The sequence below is a fragment of the Rhinichthys klamathensis genome, unplaced genomic scaffold (assembly GCF_029890125.1).
Source record: "Rhinichthys klamathensis goyatoka isolate OS25496 unplaced genomic scaffold, OSU_Roscu_1.1 h1tg000029l_1, whole genome shotgun sequence".
Taxonomy (NCBI): domain Eukaryota; kingdom Metazoa; phylum Chordata; class Actinopteri; order Cypriniformes; family Leuciscidae; genus Rhinichthys; species Rhinichthys klamathensis.
In genome coordinates, this window is record NW_026606579.1 from 3,162,501 (window position 1) to 3,176,111 (window position 13,611).

The following is a 13,611-nucleotide window of genomic DNA, read 5'->3' on the forward strand; positions in this document are numbered from 1 at the left end:
AAAAACAGAGAAAACAGTTTTACAATAAAGAAAATAATGGCGTCGAGCTCCCTACTTTCCCAAAAATCAATCAGTATTTACAAGATATACAGCCAGGCAAACAAACTGAAAAGGGCAGTCCAAATCAGTGTCGGTAAACAGGCAAAGAGTCAAATATACCAATGAGGATATTCAGATACAAACAGCTTTCAAAACAAATAAACAAACAGTACTCACAGTCTCAATACTCTTAACAGTCTCAAATCACAAACTTTCATTTTCAAATCAAACAAACAAACAAAAAGCTACTCAGTCTCAAAACTCTTAACATTCGAATCACAAACTCTCTCTCTGCTCAAAACACAATATCTCCTGACTTCCTGTAAAGGAAGTGATGTCTCTTTTTAAAACAAGCTGCACCAATCAGGATCGAGCAGCAATCATCGTGCAGGAACCAATCAGATGGGCGTTCCAATCATTCTGCAGGAACCAATCAGACGACGTTCCTAAACAGACATACTGAGAGACTGACAAAACAACAGAGATAGCAAGATACAAACCATAGGGTCGTAACACCCCCACACATGAGTAAACATGGTTACAAGTTTACAAATGACATCTGGACAAAGAGTCTGCAATTACATTGTCAACACCTTTCTTGTACTTAATGTGCAAATTAAAACTTTGACAAATGAGTGCCCAACGCATAAGTCTCTGGTTTTTATTACACATACGCTGCAAAAAGACAAGTGGATTATGATCTGTGAATACATCAAAGGATTGTGAACTGGAACCAACGTAAACTTCAAAATGTTGAAGAGCTAACAAAAGAGCTAATGCTTCTTTTTCTATGGTACTGTAATTGAGTTGATGGCGATTAAATTTCTTTGAATAGAAACATATCGGATGGTCAATTCTTTGGTCATCTTCCTGCAGTAAGACAGCACCGGCACCTGTACCACTAGCATCTACTTCAAGTTTAAAAGGTCTAGAGAAGTCTGGGGCAGCCAAAACAGGAGCATTGCACAACAAATTTTTCAAAGACTCAAAGGCAAATTCACACTCAGAATTCCAGTTAAAAGACACAGCTTTACGAAGGTTGTCTGTGAGAGGTTTGACAACGTCAGAAAAGTTTTTACAGAAATTTCTGTAGTAGCCAGCCATTCCGAGGAACCGTCTGAGGTCTCTTTTAGATTTGGGCACAGGAAACTCAACAATGGACTGAACTTTAGCTTCTAAAGGGCGGACGGAACCATGACCAACCTTTTTACCCAAGTATGTGACAGTGGCATGACAGAATTCACATTTTGCCAAATTAAGAGTAAGATTAGCAGCTTGCAACCTTAAGAACACTTCTTCTAGGGTTTGTAAATGACTACTCCATTTATCGGAGTAACACACTATAACTTTATGCATTAAACGTTGGAAGGTAGCTGCTGCGTTTTTGAGGCCGAAAGCTAAAACGTTATATTGCAGAAAGGCGTCTGGGGTGGCAAAGGCTGAGATCTCAGAAGCACGCTCGGTAAGCGGCACCTGCCAATACCCTTTAAGCAAGTCCAACTTAGTTACAAACTTAGCGCTTCCAATGCGATCAATACAATCCTCCATTCTGGGAAGAGGGTAAGAATCTGACTTTGTTAACTGATTAACTCTACGGTAATCCGTACAAAAGCGTGAGGTCCCATCAGGTTTTGGAACTATTAAACAAGGAGAACACCATGGGCTAGAGCTTGGCGCAGCCAGACTATTTTCAATGAGATACTGGGTTTCTTGTTTCATTATCTCACGCTTTACAGGATTGACACGATAAGCGTTTTGCTTAACTGGACGATGATCACCAACATCAATGTCATGTTTCAACACATTAGTCACAGTAGGTACATCTGAGAAAAGTGTAGAGTATCTATCAATTAACTGTATCAGATCACTTTGGGATGATCTGGATAAATGTGAAAGTTTAGAACTGAGACTTACAAGAGTTTCCGAATTTTGCAAACGAGCACCAGAAAGGCAAGCACTTCCTAAGTGAAGATCATCAATAGAAGGAGAGTATTCAGAAGGAACCACATCCACAGAAGTTACAACAGTAGGAGTAGACACTGGAGAATCGGCAGAATCTTTAAAGTTAGATCGAGAGACATACAGTTTAAGCATGTTTATGTGGCATATGCAAGTCTTTCGCTTTCTTTCAGGAGTTCGTACTACGTAGTCAGTATTACTTAACTTTTCCTCAATCACATACGGCCCCGCAAACTTTGCTTGTAGAGCTGAGCCAGGCAAAGGCAGCAATACAAGAACTTGATCACCAACCTTGAATGAGCGTTGAACAGACTTTTTGTCATATCTGCTTTTCTTACGAGACTGGGAGTTTGCTAGTGACTGTTGTGCTAATTGCCGCACTGAATGTAAACGTTCACGAAATGAACTCACATGATCTAGCACATTCTTACAAGGAGTAACCGACTGACTTTCAGAGAGTAACTGTTCTTGTAACACCTTTAATGGACCTCGCAGACAATGTCCAAAAACTAACTCGGCTGGACTGAATCCAAGTGATTCTTGTACCGTATTGCGAACAGCAAACAACAGAAGAGGAACCTCCTCGTCCCACTCTTTCTTATGCTGGAGACAGTAAGTTCTAATCATGGTCTTAAGAGTCTGATGAAATCTTTCAAGCACGCCTTGAGACTGAGGATGATAGGCACTAGATACGCAATGTTGAATGTTCAGCGCTTTCATTACCTTACGGAATACTCTAGACATGAAATTAGATCCTTGATCAGACTGAATAAACTTAGGTAGACCAAAGGTTGCACAGAATTTTACAATTGCTTTCACAATTGTAGGGGTCTTCAACGAACGTAGTGGAATGGCTTCTGGAAACCTAGTAGCAGAGCATATCAAAGTTAATAAGTAGGAGTGACCAGACTTAGTTCTTGGTAAAGGACCAACACAATCAATCACAAGCTTCTCGAATGGTTCATTCATCACTGGGATAGGCTTTAAGGGGGCTGGTGAAATAACCTGATTCGGTTTTCCAGCAATTTGACAATCATGGCAAGAACGACAATACTGGGACACAGTGGACTTCATTCCGGGCCAGAAAAAAATGTTTCAAGAGATTAGTATAGGTTTTCTTGATACCAAGATGGCCAGAAAGTTCATGATCATGGGCCACACTCAGCACATAGTCTCTGTAAGACTTTGGAAGGACTACCTGAAAAACAGCACTCCAGTCATGCTTCAAGTTCTCAGGACTCCATTTACGCATGAGCACACCGTCATCTAAAAAATAAGCAACAGCATGATCGGGTAGTTCGGACTTATCAATCACTGCAGAAATAAGTGAAGTCAAAGTATCATCAGCATTTTGTGCCTCTACTAACTGTTTTCTGTCAAAAGGAAAGTCAAATCTAGATTCAAAACTCAAATTCTCTGAACGAGCATTTACAGAATCCTCAACACCTGGAAAATCTGAACTCATGAATGAGCTAGAGAGAACAATCTCATTTTCAAACTTACGAGCTTGCGCTCGAGTCACAACACAAGAATGGAATACACTAGAAAATTCCTGAGTCAACACATCATTTTCTGATGCACAAGGTACATCAGTGACCTCGGGAAGACAAGAAACTTTACTTCCGGCTAAATCATTCCCCAGAATAAGAGAGATTTCAGTGGTAACTGAGTACGTACGGCCACTTTAACTAAACCAGTCACAATGTCAGAACGTAAATATACAGAATGCAAGGGAACTCTGACTACACCAAGTTCAATTCCCTGAACTAAAACATCTGAGTTACAACTAGACTGAGGAAAACGGGAGCACATTTGCTAGAATGAATGACTGCGCGGCGCCCGTATCTCGCAAGATACGTACTGGTTTGGGTTCGGAGTCCAACTCAGAAAACGACACTGTCTCTTCGCATACAAAAGGTTCAAAGGAGGGATCAATAGATAGCAGAGAATCGGAAGAGTGAGTGCGCACAAACGCTACGCTTTTTCTCTGATTTTTCCGCTGCAGCACAGGACAAGCAGCAATCAAATGACCCTTCTCATGGCAATAGAAACATTCCCGCAACATCATTGAAGAATCAGAAGTCTGATCTTTTTGAGCAACCACTTCATTTCTAGAACTGTGACGGCGATCTACAGTAGTGTGATGTGAAGAACGTGGGGGGCGGAAAATAAACTTTGTGCGTGAGCACAAACTCATCAGCAAAGACAGCCGCCTCTGACAGTGACAAAACCTTTTGTTCATTCAAATAAACTACAATCTTTTCCGAAATGCAGTTTTTGAATTCTTCCATTAAAATTAGCTCTTTCAATTGCTCAAAAGTTGTAACTTTACAGGCAGTACACCATTTTTCAAAAAGTGTGGTTTTCTCACGTGCAAATTCAACAAATGTTTGACTGGGGGTTTTCACATGTTTTCTAAACTTCTGTCGATAAGCCTCCGGAACTAATTCATACGCTCTTAACACGGCCGATTTAACAGCGCCATAGTCTAAGCTTTGCTCAAGCGTCAATGCGAAACATACTTCTTGCGCCTTACCAACAAGTTTGCATTGTAACAATAAAGGCCAAATATTTCTAGGCCACTTTAATGTGGCAGCGATGCGCTCGAAAACAGTGAAATAGGTGTCAACTTCACTCTCTCTAAATATAGGAACTAGTGAAATTTGCCTACTAACATCAAATTCATGACTTACCGGCGACGCATGCAACGCTGTAGGGAGAGGAGAGGAGCTGTCTGCTGGGCTTAGCACAGGGGTATTTCCCCGCAACCCAGAAGGTGGATGCCGGGCCTGCTCGAGTTTTAGGTCAAGCTCCAGCTCTTTCAACCGGATGTCTCGTTTTGTCTCAAGCTCAACAGCTCGGACATGTAACATCTGACTTTTGTATTGTTGTCGGCTTAATTCCACTTCCAGTTCTTTCAACCGGATCGCCAACAATTGATCTTTCGGTGCAGGAGGACTACCAGGATCCATGCGAGCCCCATCATCAAATTTGAACTCCGCCTCGACAGTATCCAAATCCTCAGACAGTGCTGAAGATGCAACACCCGTAACCTCACTTTCAACACCAGGCAAGATCTTTTGCTTTACAAGCTCCATATGCAGTACCTCCTTAATCTCTCTCTTAAGCGCATTTCTCGGTACAACTATATCAAAGAAATCAGCGATTAACAAAAAATCGTCTTTACGACATTTTTCAAATGTCTCCTCTGTAGGAGCGATCGTGAATTTATCGAGCTCAAATTTTGATGCCATGCCAATCTCTATATTTCCTCCCACACAAAAAGAAAATCCCCAGGCAAACACTATCAAAACAAATTCGGCTAATAGAACATATCTAGCCAAGGGACGAGCCCCCAATTTCATGTTACACCCCGTCTAGGGGAAAAGGGGCAACATGAAAGAGTCAACGAAAAGCGAGGAATTGGAACAAAAGTTATTTATTTTTCTTAATTTGGGACTTACGATTCAGGAGCTGACAAAGCCAAAATAACAAACAAAACAACCTTAAATTTAAACCTCTTTCCTAAACCCTAACCCAAAAGAAAATGAAGATACAATCAATAAACCTATCTCCCTAACCAAAAACAGAGAAAACAGTTTACAATAAAGAAAATAATGGCGTCGAGCTCCCTACTTTCCCAAAAATCAATCAGTATTTACAATATATACAGCCAGGCAAACAAACTGAAAAGGGCAGTCCAAATCAGTGTCGGTAAACAGGCAAAGGGTCAAATATACCAATGAGGATATTCAGATACAAACAGCTTTCAAAACAAATAAACAAACAGTACTCACAGTCTCAATACTCTTAACAGTCTCAAATCACAAACTTTCTCTTTCAAATCAAACAAACAAACAAAAAGCTACTCAGTCTCAAAACTCCCAGATTCATTCGAATCACAAACTCTCTCTCTGCTCAAAACACAATATCTCCTGACTTCCTGTAAAGGAAGTGATGTCTCTTTTTAAAACAAGCTGCACCAATCAGGATCGAGCAGCAATCATCGTGCAGGAACCAATCAGATGGGCGTTCCAATCATCCTGCAGGAACCAATCAGACGACGTTCCTAAACAGACATACTGAGAGACTGACAAAACAACAGAGATAGCAAGATACAAACCATAGGGTCGTAACACATTAAAGTGAATCAAACAAAAGAGAAAATAACTTACTGCTCTTGACTGAATAACTTTTCTTTAGCTTCAATAAGAATACATTTATACTTAATTCATACAGTGAAGACTAAATATTGCTGTGCTAATTCAAACAGCATGTTAAATAAACCTATTGTATCTATTGTGCGTGTCAGCTTTGATTGCTTTATAAGTCCCTGCTCACACATCCACACCCATGAGAACACTGTGTCCAGTTCAATAAACTGCTATTCTGTAGATTTTATTTGCCAAAGGATCAAGGCAAGGCAAGGCAAGTTTATTTATATAGCTAATATTGGTATTTCTAGCTGATGTTATCCTAGTGATCTGAGTGATCTGTTGGGTTTATATTCAGTGAGCATATCTGCAATGTATTGAGGTCCTAGGCCATTGAATGATTTATATACCAGTAATAATACTTTAAAATCAATTCTATATGTAACTGGCAGCAAGTGTAAAGACCAGAGGACTGGTGTGATATGTTCATATTTTCTGGTTCTGCTCAGAATCCTGGCAGCAGCGTTCTGTATGAGCTGCAACTGTCTTATGAGAGAGAGGTATAAGGGCACAAGCCATCACTTTGAGTGATTTATTGCCCAATAAAATGTTTCCCACGCTCAAGCCACGCCCCCTTCTACCCCACCCACCCACTTCCGGTCTGAACACCTGGACCGTGGGAATTTTCCCACGGTCCCCCCTCCTCTTTCCACCTCCCTCACCCCCCTCCGGCCACCCCTCCCCTCAGGGTTGTGAGGATTTGAAGTGTGTCAGTGAGAGTTTTATGATTTAAAAATGTAAAACGTTAAAAAATGTTGAAAAACATTAAAACAATGTTGAAAAACATTAAAACAATGTGTTTTCAAATCTTTTTTTTTATTTTATTTTTTATTTATTTTTAAGAAGGTTGACCGTAAGGTTGACGAGGTAAGTTCAGTGTTTTATCAAAGTCTGTTGTACATTCAAAACCAGTTTTAAAACAGTGTATAAATGTTAAAAGTATAAATTGTATTTCTTATAAGTGTTAGTGTTAAAATGTCATCAGACAAATAATCGTTTGTGCAAAACGTTGAAAGAGGAAGATAAGTTTAACCAGTTTTGTGTTTAAACATGTGTGAAAGAGCACAGAGTGTAATCTCTGGGATGCACGATAAAAAACACATCTGATCGTACAGGAGGTCTGACAGCAATGATGACAGCAAAGTCTGTACACCACCCCACACCCTGACTCCTCCCACGGCACACCCCACACGTGACGTGTGTGGGAAAACACCGCACAGGGAGGACCCTAGCGTCATACACAAACCACACCCTCATGGTGTGATGTCACATGAGATTTAAAAACGAGCGCGAGCTCAGAGCGGAATACTTGTGATTTTTTTTTATTCAAGTAGAAAAGTATGGCCACTGCAGCCCCCAAGACTCCTGAAAGAAGGATTGATGAGGTTATGGAGGATCTGACTTTGGCACCGCGGAAAAAACACGGTCCTTCATTAACGAGGTTTCTCCACGAGCCAGCGGAGTGTGTGGAATATGTATTCCACCTGTCAGGTGGCCGTGCGTGCATGTACAATTTTGATAAAAACAATCGAGAAGTTAGACTGAGCAACGTGGACGGTGATGAGAAATTTACAACGAATATGACGGAAGACCCCGATTTGATGTTCACGGAGCGAGATTGGATTTTATTTTATACAAAAGTCTGGAGAGACTTGAAAGACGGAGGAGACGAGCCTCTTTTCATTGCTGAGTGGAGCGGGTTAACAATGGGGACACGATACAGACTACTCGCTGATCATGTCCACAAATATGCAGAGGATTACATATACATACTCTGCAGTGATTTCGGAAAGGATGCATCCGTGTGTTCATGGCCCATTACCGAGAGTGAGCATTTAGAATACTACGATTTAAAATTTATGTTTCAATGGAAGGATTTACCCGTACTGGAAGACATTTTTTCTAAAATACATAAGCTTTTTCAATGGTCCGATGCTTATGAGAGGTACAAAAACATCAAAGTCAAACTGTTTCACCCTGAATGGTGCACGCCCAGCAGGAGGGGTGTTCATATAGCCCCTCCCACACTCTACAAACATTAAATACCTCCCCATACTGACAGTCTGGCTCACACTCACAACAATGTCTCAGGAAGATGTCACCTCATCATACTCACCTCTTGGAACTATTGATGGATACCCACCAATAGGATTATCACCGGTTTTGGGGGTGTCAGATGCATCGAATGGATGTACACAGAGAAACATCGACTGGCTGAATACATTTTGTACAGATTTTGGATACCATAACCTTGCATTCCTCACAAGTCATGGTTCTGGTGCATCCTCTGCGGCTCCACCCCCAGCAGTCTACGAGAGCCCTGGCGTCACGACCGGTGACGAACCGGATGCGTGTATAGGGGATGCCGGTCATAGGATTATTAAGGCGGTTGTAGCCATCATATTGGAATTTTTAATAGACAAGCGGATGAAGCAAACATGCGACGGTTGCACTGTGGATCATCCGTCCCAGACAAGACATTCCTGTTTATTTGAGCCGTGTCCCTATTACTTCTATGGATGTTTTGACGAGATCAGACAGGAGGTCCTCAGCCATGGGTTAAAAAATATCCTGGCGCATGCTCTGACTCTGTATGGAACTACTCCGCACCTGCAAAGAATCCAGGGGTCTATCGAGACGATTTTGTTCGAACTCCGGGATGAGATGTACATCGTGGAACACCTAGGATCTATCAGACAGAAACTTGTGGATGAAAGTTGCGAGGAGATTATCTACTCTGCTGTCGATAAGTGGAAACTCGTCGCAGTCGAAAAACCTGAGTCTACCGCTGTGTGAAAATGTGGAATCTCTGCACATTCTGGATCACCAAGTATTTCTTTAAATCGCATGTTAAACACGGGGTATCAAGTCTGCTCTACAAGATTATCGATGATAATCATGCAACAAATACCCACGTGACTATGGATGATACAGGTCTAGCGAAGTTAATGAGTCATATGAACACTGCACGCGAGTCATCGAGCGACTGGAATAACATGGTGAACATATCCGTCAGCCATAACTCCGATCCGTACACGACTGTCAAAAACATCCTCGAACTAATGCCTGAATGTCAGAACTCTCTTAGAATAGGAAACATTGTATGTCTTTGTACGTATGTAACTGATGTCTGCAGATTGTTAAGAAAGAGGGGGGCGGATGCCCCCCAAATTATTGACCTGTTACTTGAACACATTCTGGAGAGAAATTTTGAAATGTGTGTGAGGTTTATTTTACTGTTTGGATGATCGACATTTAATTCATTATGTATGCTTGTAAATCCTGAAAAAAAAAAAAAAATGTGTGTTTTTGTAAAAAATTAATTGATATTCCTGAAATAAATAAATGTACACGGAAAAAAATAAATGTATATAAAAAAAAAATAATAAAAAAAAAGCCTTTGTTGTTTGATGATATATACGTGTGATTGCAAAAATAAAAATAAAATCTTGACAACTTTCGCCATCTGACTCATTATTCTCTGAAAACCCGGAGTGACGACATGGCTAATCAGGATCTTATGAAAAAGATTTACTATGACCCTGCAAATTCCGGTGCTTTGGGGGGTAAAAACAGATTAAAACAGGCTGTTTTACAGGAATACGGTGTAAAATTATCTGATAAAGAGGTGACCGAATGGCTTTCAAGTCAGGACACATACACGCTCCATCGAACTGCACCAATAAAATATAAACGGAACCGTGTAGTGGTGTATGGGAAAGACCAGGCGTTTCAAATGGATTTGGTCGATATGTCTTCTTTTTCTAAATACAACCAGGGTATTAAATATATAATTACGGTTATAGACGTCTTCAGCAAATTTGCATGGACCAGACCTTTGAAAAATAAGACCGGACCGGAAGTGGTTAAAGCTTTTACGTCTATTTTGAGAGAGGGGCGGATACCTGTCAAGTTACAGACAGATAAGGGTACAGAATTTTTCAATAAACATTTTCAGCAATTGATGAAAAAATATAACATACATCATTTTGCAACAGCCAGCGATTTAAAAGCAAGTGTGGTCGAAAGATTTAATAGAACTTTAAAAGGACGAATGTGGCGTTATTTGACAGCTATAAATTCCAAACGTTACTGTGACATATTGCAAGACCTGACAGATGGCTATAATTCAAGCTACCACAAATCAATTAAAATGAGACCTGTGGATGTGGATAAGGAAAATGAAAATGTGGTGTTTAATAATTTATATGGGAAAAAACTAGTGCTGGGCAACGATTAAAAAATTTAATCGCGATTAATCGCATGATTTTCTTGCGATTAATCGCGATTAATCGCATTGTTACGCGCAAAATTGAATAATGAATTCTAGTAGTGTATTGCGCACTTTTGATTTAAATGTACTGCTACAAAAGTGCAATAACATGTGGTTTGCAAAAACTTTAAACAAATAAGGTGCTTTTATACCAGCAGTATTCCCTTTCCACAGTATCAATAAAATATTTCTTGTAAATCTCAACTTAAACATTAATGTAATCAAATCAAATATTTAAACAAAGCTATTTGCCACTGCCAGGGCATTACCTTTTATCTAGCTTGTTAAAACGAGTCCAGTTTTCTTTTTTTCTTTTTTTCTGAACAGGTATCTTGTATCAGGGAGCAGCAGAAACAGTCTATGTAGTCAAAGGGTCATGATCACTACTACAGATATAAGTCGACCAACGTTACTTCTCTGATAGCAGCTTAGGTTTGGTCATGGCATGCCATTTCCCACGTAAGATTACATTAAACAGAGGTAAAGCCCAATTTATACTTCTGCGTCGAACTCACGCCGTAGCTGTGTAGCGCGCGTACCCTGACGTGCATCTCTCCAAAAATGTAACGTCAATTCTACGCGTACCGCAAGCGCTGTGATTGCTAGAACCGCTCCCCGGGTTTCACACTCTCCCTCATGTGTAATTGCGCGTCAACGCGGACAACGACGCAGATATATAAATGAAAACCAACGCGTTGTCTATAGCGTAGAGGCTCCGGCGTAGGTCCGACACAGAATTATAAATCAGCCGAAAAGAGTGAGGTGAAGTGGTCGAGCACAGGTGCAGCGACAAGCGGGTGCGTTCCTGTGAAACTGTTGCAGTCATGCTCGCCTCACGCACGCGCCCGCGCGTTGCCGAAGTTGAATTGTCTAACTTTTTTGTACACGACGCGCAGCACAAATCATTGGAAGAGAGACTGATCCTCGGCTCGCTGTTTGTGAGTTTCCAGAATCTAAATAGTTATCAGGACATCAACAGAAGGGAATTCACATTGCAGAGCATCCCCGCTAAACTAAACGCAGGCCTATCAGGTAAAGTTATGTATCATTTTAATTTAAGTTAAAAAGGCTACCGCTGCGTAGCGCACAGAAGCCGGTGCCATGGTTACTAGTATCCATAGAGCGCCTGTCATTCACTCGCGGGGCGCTGTCTCCCTTTCTGTTCACCTGAGAGAACCTGCCAAAGCCTCTCCACTGCTTGTTTGGGTGGGTTATTTGCTGGCTGACCAACATCCCACCCCTCCTGTGATCATGGTTTGACTGTAGGCCTATGTGTATTCAGAGGCAGTGAGCAACGGACTTTCAAAATAATAATAAAAAAAACCTCTGCGTTAACGCGCGATAAAAAAATTGTCGGCATTAATTAATAAATGCGTTAACGCGATAATAACGCGTTAACTTGCCCAGCACTAGAAAAAACGTAAAGAGACACCCAAGTTTAAATTCTCGATTGGAGACGTTGTACGAGTATCTAAAACCCGTAATATTTTCGCAAAGGGGTACGAACAGAATTATACTGAAGAATACTTCACCATAACGGCATGTATACCCCGAAATCCGGTCGTGTATCGGATACAGGACTATGATGGGGACTTGATTGAAGGTTGTTTTTATGAACAAGAATTACAGAGGATTATAGTTAGTAATAATTCGGCTTTCAAAGTTGAAAAAATATTGGACAAGCAACGTCGTGGAAAAGTCATGTACGTTCTCGTCAAGTGGCTTGGATGGCCTACAAAATTCAACAGCTGGGTCCCCGAAAAGCAGGTGGTGGATCTGCAAAACGTCTTAAAGTCGTAGTGAATTCGCGACAGGTGTCATTTATGTAAAATATGTCTGAGGAGGGGTTCTATGTCACGCTCCCGTGCAATGCCTCGAGTGGCATCTATCCTGAGAATTGTATATCCAATTACAGAACTAGACTGGCCAGAAGTATAATTTTAAAAGGCCTGTGGGAGGTGGCATTGGTCGAATTTGAATACCCGTTGACGTGGTATGCATTTAATGAGGATGACGCATTTTTTGTTATTGTTTGTGATCAATGTCTGCTGCAGGATAACCACGAGCTCCCTGTTAGGGGTGATGCGTTTCAGAAACCTCTAAAATTATCAACAAATCGGTATACGTTGAAATGTGGGTATTTTGAGGATGTACCTATCTTACTCAGGGATATAAACATCTTTCTCCCCCCGGCGGTACGACTCGTCTACGACCGTATAAAGAATAAGGTATTTCTGAAAGCACCTCACGGGACGTCGTTGACATTTTATGGCAAGCTGGCTATCATCCTGGGTTTAAAACCAGGGGTTTCTATAGAAACTGTAAACAGTTCGGATGAACATAGAGACACACACATCGCATATGCTCCGTTCCAGGCTGATATAAGCGGGGGTTTTTACACATTGTATGTATACACTGATATAATCGAGTGCCAGACAGTTGGAGATGTCCATGTACCTTTACTAGGCACAGTACACATCGAAGGTGAGACTAACAAAGTTGTCAGTGTCAGGTACGACAAGTCACACTACGTGCGCCTTAATAAAAACAGTATTAACGAGATTACTATAGAGATTAAAGACGACTTAAACAGAGACGTCCCATTCACCTACGGGAAGGTTGTATCTAAACTACACTTTAGACCCGTGAAGCAACACCTGTTTTAAAAAATGGCTTATCTAGCACCATACCAGCCGGATCCCGAGCGTTACGTCTCGTACTACCAAGCGCAAACCGGAAATGGTATCCCCGGATACACCGGCGGCGGTGTTATGTACGGCGGGGGTTTTTTATCAGGTATCGGTGGTTTGTTTAGAGGGTTGTATAGATTGGCTGTGCCGCTTATTAGGAGAGGGTTCAGTATAGCAAAACCACACATGAAAACCGCAGCAAAAAATATAGTGAGTGACGTCGTTAGCACAGCCCTAGCAAAGTCATATAACAACGATGACGGTCAGAGCGGGCATGGTCTGATGGTGATGGGGCGTAGACGATTAAAGCCGCCTGGGGCCCGTATGAGAAAGGGGCGTGGTCATGGCATAAAGAAAAGCAGGAGCGTCACCAAAAAACGCTCAGTCGCAAAAATCAAAAGAAGAACTCGTGTGAAGCGTGTGAAAAGAACCACAA

At 41.3% G+C, this 13,611-nt stretch overlaps 1 protein-coding gene across 1 annotated transcript in view; it reads left to right on the forward strand.

Annotated features, from left to right (window-relative positions):
* Positions 1-13,611, forward strand: part of LOC130080105 (cytidine monophosphate-N-acetylneuraminic acid hydroxylase) — a 148,002-nt gene that overhangs the window by 82,711 nt on the left and 51,680 nt on the right. The window lies entirely within an intron of this gene.